Source organism: Pseudorasbora parva, chromosome 2 (genome assembly GCF_024679245.1).
Source record: "Pseudorasbora parva isolate DD20220531a chromosome 2, ASM2467924v1, whole genome shotgun sequence".
Taxonomy (NCBI): Eukaryota; Metazoa; Chordata; class Actinopteri; order Cypriniformes; family Gobionidae; genus Pseudorasbora; species Pseudorasbora parva.
The window spans coordinates 34,409,854-34,422,310 of NC_090173.1; the positions used below are offsets into that span (position 1 = coordinate 34,409,854).

Sequence of the window (12,457 nt, forward strand, 5' to 3'; positions counted from 1 at the left end):
CCCCTGCACTTCCTTCAGGAATGACGTCACTAGAACCGTTTGTTGACTAACCCTCCGCCCACAAGTACACGCAAAATAGGGGGCGTGGTCTTGTTGCTCTCTCAAGTGGAGAAGAGCGCGCATTCAGCGCTTGCATCTCCCCGTTATGGTAAGAGGCGGGACCTTTCAGGGCAAAGTGCGCTAAGCTGCTGTCCAATCACAACACGAGAAGCGCTGGCCCAATCAGAACTCGTTACGTGTTTCTGAAGGAGGGACTTCATAGAACAAGGAAATCATCAGGCCGTTTTTAGCAAGGGGGTAATCTAGCACTCGGAAAGCGTTCCACCCATAGGGGCTGCCATTGCTAACCAAGCCATCACCTGCTGTTAGCATCCCAATGACTCCCATTCCTTTTTGAGTCACTTTGACAGTGAATAACTTTACATCAGAGGCGTTTAAAGACTCCGTTTGTCTATTGTTTATTTATAAAGAAACACGACAATGCATAAAAGGCTCCATTACCTTGTATCTTACACTATCGCCCCGCAGAAGCCGTTGGCTGTTTTGTAAGCTGTTTTGTAAAAATAGGCTAACTATTGCGTCATAACCAACGCGACTCTGTCGCACAGTTGAGAAATTACCGTATAGACCTGAGGAGACGCTCGCAGGCAATCTTTTACTGTCTATGAGACAGTCGGGGGGACGTGGAGACATAAAGTCTGATAAAGTCAAGGGAGAAGAATGGGGAGAAGCCCATAGTGAGCCAAAAGCAACAGGAGAAAATATTTAAACAACGGGATTCAGCTTTCACTTTCCACAACTACTAGAAGACCTACAGCTGTCAGACAGGAGGCTCACGTCACATCTACGTCGTCAAGCTCAGTCTGAGCCGGCGCAGTTCGCTCAGCCATCAGGAAGTGAGTGCTCCTTTACTGACTTCACTTAACGCCGTAGAAGTCAATGGGATAGCTCAGTCCATTTCTTTTACTGTCTATGGTTTTTAGGACAGCGGAAACAGCGCTGTACAGATAAGTAAATTGTGTGAAAAATACTGTGTTTTTTTTTACACGCGAAACATGAACTCATGTTATATTGCACACTGTAAACATAATCAAAGCTTCGAAAACACGCGAAGAACGGGACCTTTAATGTTTTAATCGCTGAACTGATGATCACTCTGTGAACACACACACACACACAAGCGCCCAGTCCATCATGTCTCATTCAAAAGATACACTGACTCGACAAAAGAGACATTTCACAATCAAAGCTAAAGTAATGACGCAATTGGTCACGAGACATGCGAGAGCCAATGCAATTTCACTATGAAATCTGACGCAAAGTTTCTTCTGCGACAATTTTTGAAATTTGATGTGTGCATGATCTAAGGCAATGGGAGACGCTGATCGATTTTAGGGATTTTCTTCACACAAATCAATCGTTAGGCCTCGGAACACTTGGAATATTTGTACTTTTTAATAAATTGTGCATGCAGTCATATCTGCCTGTTATATCCTGTGTATTATATATTATTTAATACACAAAATGGTAGGTTTAGGGACGGGATGGGGTTGGGTTACATGTTCAAACGTGTCTAAATAGCATAAATAAAATAAATGTAAATAAAATGATGCTGGCTGATTAAATTGAGAAACAGACTCCAACATGTCATAATGGTAAAATTATAACCAAATATAATTTCATCATGATGATAACGTTCCCATGCTCAACATGTCTGTGTATGTCAGCAAATGTTATTTTTTATTCTCTGCTGCCACCTGTTGAACTCTAGTGACGAGATGAAACACTCAACGTGGTTTTTGTTCAGCCGGGCAAGAACCTTGTGACTGTGTTTGTTTTGCACATAACTGAACTGTGCTTTCAATTGACTCCATATTTTGACATTGTGTACCTAAAAGGAAGATTGAAAAAGACTGATTTAATTTGAAATATGTATTAGAATTGATAATAGAAATGTTTCTCATGAGAAAACTCACGGTATATGCTGAAGGAGAGCAGCAGCAAGCAGAGTACATTCTTCATCTTGAAAGTGGTGATGTGACGCTCCAGATCCGATCAGAAGCACATAAATACTAAACAAACAGACAGGATTTCATTTGCATTGGGAGGGTCACAAGATACAATCATGACTGAAGGGACAAACTATTTAAGAACAGTATGACGTGAATGTGAATATGCGTCTTTCTGTTTTAATGTTATATCGTCAATTTAATTATAAGGTTCTTTCTGCATTCTGAGTGGTTTTGAGATGTTGAACTTCAAATTTTTTACATTCCATATAGCAAAAATGATATGGAGAACAAATTTCATTCATACATAAAAAATTTAGAGACCCTTATACAATATCAGAATCAGAAACAGTTTATTTATAATTTGTTTTTAAACATAAAACTAGTATTGTAACAACGTGTCAACATGTAGAGTTCAGTTCAACGCTTTCTTGACATTTATCTCATATTTTAGAACAAATAGTTAATTTTAGGTAGGAATGTGGTGGTTATTATTATAACATTATTGCAGGAACTGTTAGTTTATGTTTCTTTTGGTTTGGACAAAAATCGGCTACAGTAAAACATCTGACCAGGACTTTATTCCAAAGAGAGGTAAAATGTATATAGTCTCAGCACATGTTGAGGCTGTGCACAGAAGTCGCCAACTTTCTACAGAGTCAAATTTCGATGTTGGCTTGAGAAGGCCAGAAAGTTTGAAGTATGGCAGTTTTAAGAATAAAGGTTTTAAGACTGAAATAGTTTTAAGTTTTAATTTAGTAGTTTTAAAAACTAGAACAATGGATAGATAGTCTCAGCACATGTTGAGGCTGTGCACCGAAGTCTGCAACTTTCTGTCAATAGCTACAGACCTCCAAACTTCATGTGGCCTTCAGGTTAGCTCAAGAACACCGCATAGAGAGCTTCATGGAATGGGTTTCCATAGCCGAGCAGCTGCGTCCAAGCAGTTTGGGATGGCCCGTCCTGGTCCAACATGACTGCACACCAGTGAACAAGTCAAGGTCCATAAAGACATGGATAAGTGAGTTTGGTGTGGAGGAACTTGACTGGCCTGCACAGAGTCCTGACCTCAACCTGACAGAGCACCTTTGGGATGAATTAGAGCGGAGACTGCGAGCCAGGCCCTCTCGTCCAACATCAGTGCCTGACCTCATAAATGAGCTTCTAGAAGAATGGCCAAAAACCCTCATGAAAATTAAAAATATATATATCCTTAAGATTTCACAACCATAGATGGAGGTTGAGTGAGCTCAACACAGTAAACACCACCTGAAAACAACAATGGAAGAATGTGTTATTAATTATGACTCAAAACATCAGTAGACAGTTATGAAGCTTGTTTTCATTGTCATGTAGCTCACAGCATAATTATTCTTATTATCACACTCCTGAAGTTTCATAAAATATTTTTTGAATGATGTATGAAGTACATTATATATTCTTACATTAATTAATTCAAATCCCTTAGAGTAGTTGAGCACACAATATGTTGTTGTGTTTGTAAAATAAATACATAAAAAGTGTTTGTTTTATCTGTTTCTTGATTTTTAAAAATGGTCTTTATTTACTTATACATTTTTTGTAATAAAAAAAAAAAAACGGTCAAGTAAGACTGCGTGACAAGAGCGCCACCACTTGGAAGTACAGCAGCATCTGATCATAAGTGAAGTCAACAGGAAAGGAAGTGGTTTTTGTATTGCTTTGACCCTGAACTCATTCACGGTGACTCTCTAGCACAGTAATACACAGCAGAGTCTTCAGTCTTGAGGCTGTTCATCTGTAGGTACAGTTGACTGCTGGAGTCATCTCTGGACACTGTGAACCTTCCCTGGACTGACTGGGAATAGGAGATCGGAGAACTGGATGTGCCGATAGTTGCAACCCATTCCAGTCCTTTACCTTGACCCTGTCTCACCACAGCTGCCCAGTAGCTGCTGAATGAATATCCAGAGGCGGTACAGACCAGCCGAAAAGATTCACCAGGCCTTTTTACCTCAGCCTGAGACTGAGTGAAGGTCTGACAATGGATCATTTCTGTGGAAGAAAGAGAAAAAACTAAAAAGTCAGCAAAACGTAAACTTTCTTATTTATTAAACTTTCACAAATTATTATTTAGGAATGATTTACAGACCATGTAAAAATAGGAATAACAGGAGTGAACTGATTATTGTTGTCATTGCTGATTGATTCTTCATCTACAGGAATCACAGTGAACACAGATACGCTACAATGCAACTTATGAGAAATATACATCACAGTTTTGCATGGGCTCCTCCCCCAGTCCGTCATTGCTTGTTACCTTTGTGTGTGAAAAAAAAGGCATTTGTAAAAATAAATAAAAATGTGTGTGTTTGCAGATTTCAAATTCTGAATGTGCTAATGTGGTCAAAGTTACCATTGTCTCTTACTGTATTCACAGAGACCTTTTTATTTTTAGCCCGAAAAATCTCACCACCTATCAAATTCAGAATAACTTTATAATTTATGTTAGCCTAGAAATCTAGAAGCACCCTAACGGCAGCAAATCTAATCTGCCTGCGAGTGTCGTCTAGCAACTCTCAATACCCATCTGAGCTGTAATCGGCAAACTCTCGCCAGGCCAATCACATCGTGTATAGAGTCGGTGGGCGGGGCCATTATGACGACAGCCGAGTTGCGTTTGCGTGCTTCTAGTAAACACAAAAACTGGTGAACGGCGGTCTTTCGAATCAGCTTTGACTGCGACTCTGGAAGACATTGAGTTAAGCTTTTCTCTGAGAAAAGAACAAAGAACGGCACTGAAGTCATTCTTAAGAAGGGAAGATGTGTTTTGCCGACCGGATACGGCGAATGTTTAATCTATCAACAAGCTCTGCTTCATCTTCGTTGCTCTAGTTGGTTGTAGCGCTATCCAATTGCATGCAGAGGGAGTTTAAAAGACAACCGTTTATCCCACTCCTCGGATTGAGCCCAGTCAATGGTGAGTTTCCAGACCAAACATCTTGATGCTAAATTTATGTAACTTTAGCCACAAAAGCAGAGTCAACTTTTATGCAAATCTAAATTAATGACCCTTATTTGCAAAACAGCCCAATGTACAGATTCACACAGACAAATTCAGAGGATCAAATTGTAGGTTGATCCATTAAAGGGCCTGGAAAAAATATGGGAATGCAGTGTAGAGACCATTGCACTGAACAAGATAAGTTGCAGTGCAGTCCCGAATGAAATGTCCCCATCTGACTAATAGGGAACATGGTAATGTTCTGTTAATGTCCCTAAAGTCCTCTTTGTAACGTTGCTGTGTGACACCAAAATGGAACATCTCCCTAAAGTCATATCAGGAACATATGACCAACAGAGGACCATGTGGGAATGTTCTGTTAGCATCCCAAATATCCTTTTTGTAACATTTTTGTGTGACCAAATGGTGGGAAACATGAATCAGTTAAATTAATCTCCAACCTGGTGGAGGACCAGGGTAATACTCCCAATAAGGACACAAGTAAGTTTTACCAACTGAAGGCAAGGGTATATAAAGTGAAAGGGAGTATTGTTATAAATACTTTATTATAAATGCATTAAAATTCTCTCTCATTAACATGCCCAACATCAACAATAATTCTCCAGGGCCAGGTGTTGTGGGAACAAGGCAGGCCGGCTGGAACTTAGGGGGTCGGTCAAATCTACCTCAAATTCACACCAGTTCAGACACTACAGACACACACACACCATAAGGAAGATGTGTCGGCACACAAAGCACATCGTGAAACACACCACCGAAGGAAGCAGCTAGTGTGCCCTGTTTCACACTGAGTCTGCACTGGCTTCTGGAGGGAAAAGAAACACATTAACAAAAAATCACAAAAGAAAATGTACTCAAATTACACTGAATAGTAAAATAAAACCTAAAACGAGTTTGCAGACACTGCGCAGGCTCCCTGGCGACACCTACAGCAAAAGCAGGTGAAAGTGCCTAAAAGGCACAGGATAACAGGACAATGACTGATTTAAAGAAAATCACACACCTTTCATGACAAAGTGCTATAATATACTGTAAAAGAAAATAAATTAATAATCTGAAACGTTAATCAAAAACAAATTAACAAACAAAACAAATAACCAAACAACGGGCAACAAAATGTCACTATTAGCAAAAAGAAAGCAAACTACAAAAAGAGGAAGAAAAACAACGGCATGCGCAAAAAAAAGAGAGAGATCCCAGAATTAACAGGACCGTACAAACCCGCCAAAATAAGGGTCCTTAAATACTATGGCCAATTGCACCTTATTGGTTTACCAGCCATATCCAGGCAGGCCAAATAATGCACTTATCCTGCCACACATAGAATAAACAATATGGACAGTCAGTCTCCCTACAGTCATATAAGGGACATTATTATATGACAAGAGGGCAACACGAGAACATTCTGTTAACGTCCCAAATGTCCTCTTTGTAGCATTGCTGTGTGACCAAGAATAACCAGTATTGAACGTCCCTCTACATATTATATGAACATCAGAAGACAAATGTGGGTTTCAGTATTCAATTGGTGACAAAGGTGCTTAAGCAAAGTGTTGAGTAAAGGCTGTGAATGCATGTGATTATTTCGTTTTTCATTTGCAATAAATTTGCTAAGATATCAAACAAACTTCTTTCACATTGTCATTATGGGGTATTGTTTGTAGAATTAAAGAAAAAATATTTCACAATTAGAACAATATAAGAGAACTGCATATGCAAAAGAAGAGAATACATGCACACACACAACAGAAGGACGCTGCTGTTTAAGAATGTCTCACTGATTCGTTTTTGTGAACAGAATGGAGCATCAAAACAAATGAGATTCTCTGACAAGATACTGCCAGATAAACTGTGGTGCTTAAAATAAAATTAAACTTCTCAGTCGTGTAAGGGGTGAAATTGAAAGGAAAAGCCAACAGAATGTGTGCTCTGTGTTAAACATCATGTTTTGCAACTGCTTGTGTCTGGGTCTCAATACTTTGACACGTTTGTTAAAGGTGAGTTAAGCACGTTTCTTTCTGGAATATCATGTTAGTCTATATTCAAATTTATAATTTAAGTTAATCGATAAAGGTTTCCGTGACTGTGCCAGTCGTTGCTCTAACAATGTTCAGTCTTCACGGGTGTTGGAACCTTCCATCATTTTTCTGGGCTTCCCTCATCAGTCTCTCATAATTTTGTCACTTGTTTTTCCTCTGAACTATCTTTTGACAACATTAAATGGCAAAAAACAAAACCCAGAAATTCATATGATTAGGTCAGAAAGCAGTGGAACAGGTCAAAGTGGATACAGCTCATCATATCAACCTAAAGGCAACATAAGATCCTCTCCGAGCAGCTCATAGTGGAGGGAGATTGAGAGGCTGAAGACAGAAATACAAGTGAGGAGAAATGAATCATCTCCAGTTAATCCACACTCAATTTAGTTTAATTAGCAGTTTCAGGTTTTTTTATCTTTTCATCATATCATCTTTAAAAAATATATTTTAGATTATATTTGATTCTGATATCATTTGCTGAGAATATTTAAAAAAACAATTTCTTGATTGTACTGTCTTTCATTTATGTTTGAGTGAGATACTACTTTAAATAAATGTGTGTTAGTGGTTTCCCATATGAATTATTATAGTTGTAAAGTTTAAACAAATCTTATGAAACTATTCATGCAAATTCACTTATATCCTTAGAGGCAAGAACCAAACACAGGTGTTTCCTGAGGAACGCGTCAGTAAATGAGACTTTTTTAATATACACTCTTGTCTCCATATATCTCTTTTGTTACAATTATAGTAATCCTTATTATTATCATTATTATTTAAAATTCCACATGTCTTTATTAGTCTCGTTAAAAATGTTACAAAGATATGAACACACATTTATTTTCTTTCTTTTTTCCTTTTTTCTAAATGCAGCCTTTTTGTATTCTGGTTTTTATTCTATGCGGATATCTAAGGCTTTTCGGATTCATCATTATATTATCTTAGAATATACACTGCATGTTGTGTTCAGTTAGTAGAAAAGCTGATGCCAGACACAGAAATAAAACACATACTCTAGTAGTTGTGTTGTAGAGCTTTCCTGTAGCTCAACCAGTAGAGCGTGGCGCTAGCAACGCCAAGGTCATGGGTTCGATTCCCAGGGAAAGCAAGAATTCACAATAATGACGCTTTGGATAAAAGCGTCTGCCAAATGCATAAATGTAAATGTAAATGTAGTAGTTCACAGATAGAAACATCAATAAGCGTGCATTATTAGCATTTCTGCTTAACAAGCTTTCATAGTCATGAGCTTCATGAGAATGGATCAATAAATAAACAATTCAGTGAGGACAGTATCAGCAATTATATCTATTGTATCTAGACTTCCTGTAGATTAATTATTGACCACTATTTATATAATCGATAAAATAATGGTTCAGAAGCTGAAAGCGAGATCTAGAGAATCGTCAGATTGTACTGTGATTTGACTACACGTGTGAACATTGCACCCTCTTGTGAAATGTGCCAAGAATTCACTTATAAAACAATTATCATGAGTGTACTGAGCTTTTGTACAGTTTAAATAAAAAATATCTCTATTTTAACTTTTTCTAACAAGTTTCAAAGGTTAAAACATAGACTAGTTTTTTTTAGTTAGTCATTTTTTTATTATTGAATATAATCTGGAACTGAAATTATTTGTGTGTTGACTGTTGAGTGTTGATGTTGTTTTTGAACAAGGCAGTAATTGCTCTGTGTCACTGTGACTCTCTGGCGCAGTAATACACAGCTGTGTCCTCAGTCTGCATATTCTGTCCTTGTAGAGTCACTGTGCTGATGGAAGAGTCTCTGCTAACTTGATATCTACTTTTCAGTTTATCGCTGTAATATGTGTTACCACTACCACATATGCGTCCAACCCATTCCAGAGCTTTTCCTGCAGCCTGTCGTATCCAGTTAGTGCAGTAGCTGCTGTCTGTCACTGAATATCCAGAGACCTTACAGGACAGAGTCAAAACCTGACCAGGCCTTAAGACCATAGAATCAGTCTGGGTCAGTTCAATACACTGGACACCTGGGGAAATAAATATGACCTGACATGTTAGAGACATGGAAACATTTTGTATAACCATAAGGGATTTTTATTATGAATTATTTCTATGAAAAGTATGAAGCCTTACGAGAGACGACTGCTAGCAGCAGAAACAACCAGAGAGATGAGGAGACCATGGTTTGAGAAGTGAGAGAGTAAGCTGCTTCTTTTGCCTTAATACTCAAACAAAGAGGAGGAGAAAGAATATTTGCATACAGTTTTGTCAATATGTTTAAATGTTCTATATTTTATTCATTTAAAAATAACAGTGAACGACTAATGACCGCTGTATCAGTTAAAAGCAGTTTTCTCTGGAAATGATTTCATGTATAAGATAATAACTATGTTGATTTAAATTATTCAAACATATGTTCTGATGTGAATTTGATTTTTTTTTTTAAATCACGCATTTGCTCGATCCAGACGGGATGGGGGGGAGCAGTGACTCTCTCTGCAGAGTAAATCTGTCAGTTATGTCAGCGTCAAGTGACTGTTTATGAGTAAATCATTAATCATTCATTCAACCTTGTTTAAAAGTGCTCAGAGACACAATAATCAATTTTGTTGTGCTTTTGTTTGAAAATATCTTTATTGATGGAGTAAAAATATGCAAAGTAAATTCCAATACTGTCTAAAATATAAGCTACGTAAAATTAACTTAATGTTTATAAAAATCAATATCACAATCATGCCTTTGTTCTGTAGGCCAACTGTGCTATACAGCCCTCTTGCTTGTGTAGCCTGTATTTTTTAGTTAGTTTGTTTTTGATGACCGAGGTAAGCTTACAATAGTGTCACTGTGATTCTGTGATCATCTGTATGTGAACGAGGAAGTGGTTTTTGTATTGCTTTGACCCTGAACTCATTCACAGTGACTCTCTAGCACAGTAATACACAGCAGAGTCTTCAGTCTTGAGGCTGTTCATCTGTAGGTACAGTTGACTGCTGGAGTCATCTCTGGACACTGTGAACCTTCCCTGGACTGACTGGGAAGAGTAGATATAAGAACTGGATTTGCTGATGTACGCAATCCACTCCAGACCTTTTTCCGGGGCTTTGTCTGACCCACTGTTGATAGAGACTGCTGAATGTAAATTCAGTTCCTGTACATGTGAGTTTATGAGACTCTCCTGGTTTTTTAACCACTGTGTCCGACTGAGTGAATGTCTGACATTCAATACCTGTGGAAAAAGAAACAATATTAAATATCATCTGTTATACTGTTACATTGTTGCACTCTTAATGATTATCCTAATGACTTACATGGTAAAACAGCCAGGATTACAAATGCAAGAATCTTTTTAAACATGGTGTGTGTTAATTTAAACCAGAAAGACAGACTTTGATCCTAGAGTTCAGATGTCTGTTTAGATCACAAAGATGCACCATCACATTTAAAATGGGAAGGTGATTTGCATATATTAAAATCAGAGAACTGATGGTATTAAAGACTGACTTATGTTTGGTCCAGATTTGTATTTTTATTGTAAATGTTTGCGGTCTGTATAAACAGACTTATTCAAACTAGATTTATGTTTCTATTATTGGAGATAAAAGTCATTTTTGTGTATTACTTTTCATTTTAAATTATGTATGGATTTAATGTAATTGTTTTTAATTATAATATGAAATTTAGTGTGAATATTATCAAGTATGAAATTACAAGAACAGTATGTTTACATGTTTTGAATAACACAACACTGAAAGTTTAAAACCACAAAAAAAAAAAAAAAAAAAAAAAAAAAAGCTGCGAGCAGCGATGACAGGCCCAAGCCAGTGGCACCATCACCCCGGTGGCTTGAGACAAATTGTGCACAATTAAACCACACCATTAAACTAATTATATAAATCTATTGTTAGTGCCCTACAAATGAAGTTGAATTCACCACATTAACTGCAGCAGTTGGTGCTACTATGACTACGAACCACAACAGTCACATCTGAGATCAATTGAATTTAATGAATCAATTTCATGTCAGATGATGTCACGTCAATTTCAAATGAGCGCAGAATACCGTCCGAATGGTGATATTGTATTATCCTAACACTTCTCTTCATGGTTTTTTGACCTACCTTAGCTACTGTTTGTTCACCAATCTTATGCAATTAAGCATGCTTTCATTTCAATATTTGTGGCATCCAATTAAAAAAAATAAAAATTACAAAATTAACAAATGGAGCCAAATCACAGAAACTGCAGCAATGGTTTTAATATTAGTGTCAGGTAAGAGTAAGAGGCGTGTCTAAATTTTATGGAAGTTTATTATAAACTTTATTATAAAATTTACTTATAAACTAGACTGGGTAAACCCAGCCTGATCTGCTGGTGATTTGACTTCGCCCTGCAACACAGTCTAAAAACCCGTACATTCATTTCTACTGCTTCTGTTACACTTTTGCGGGAAACAATTACAGACTAACTTATCCACCTGGCACGCTATTGGCGGGTTTAACATGATGACGGATAGAGAAAAAATGGATTGTTGCTCATTGATCATGGCTCTTGTAGTCTGTTTAGTTGACTATTCAATTGCATTCAGAGTCGAATAATCACATTTTCAGAGTCGAATAATCAAATTTTCAGAGTTCGAATAATGCTCGTTGATCACCCCTCTTGTGCAGTAGAAAATACAGAGCAGACTGCCCAGACCAATGTTCAATCTTAAATTGAGTCTGTGATAGCCAGACAACTTATAAACTAGAAAATCATGTGAAATTGACTTTTTAAATCAATTTGATTTATATCAGTAAATAATTAATTTAAAGACATGTCTTTTCAAACACAGCAAATGACCTTCTGTAAAGCCAATGTATAGAATACACACACACACACACACACACACACACACACACACACACACACACACACACACACACACGCAATTTCAAGCATGCTAAGTCTCAAAACTATTTGCTACTATTTGCCATAGCAACAGCATATAAAATATCAGGAATCCATTTGTATGTCTATATCTGTCATTTGACAGAGATTCAAAACATTTTCAAAAAGTGACACACATCCTGCTGCCAGTTGGTGGCGCTATAACTTTGACTGAATATTGGCATGTAGATGTCTTCAGGCCAGGACTCTTGTCAAACGTGAAGTTTGAGGCAGATCGGACATCCTTTACAACATGTATGCCTGAGTTACAACAACTTCCTATGTCATGGCGAAACATCAACATTTGTGAGGCCGCCACGGAGACACCCTTCAGGGAAAACTCAAGATCTTCACAATTTAACGCCACAAAGGCCTTAAGATTAGACTGTGCAAATATGATGTTGATATGATTAAATCTCTAGGAGGAGTTTGTTAAAGTACAACATCTGGCAATGGCAAAAACTGCACCAATTTTCCAAAGAAAATTCAAAA

At 37.5% G+C, this 12,457-nt stretch overlaps 1 non-coding gene across 1 annotated transcript; it reads left to right on the plus strand.

The window, feature by feature from the left end:
• Window positions 1–8,085: 8,085 nt before the first annotated feature.
• Window positions 8,086–8,160, plus strand: trnaa-agc (transfer RNA alanine (anticodon AGC)). The gene has a single exon. It is a non-coding gene; the product is annotated as a tRNA-Ala (tRNA).
• Window positions 8,161–12,457: the final 4,297 nt, after the last annotated feature.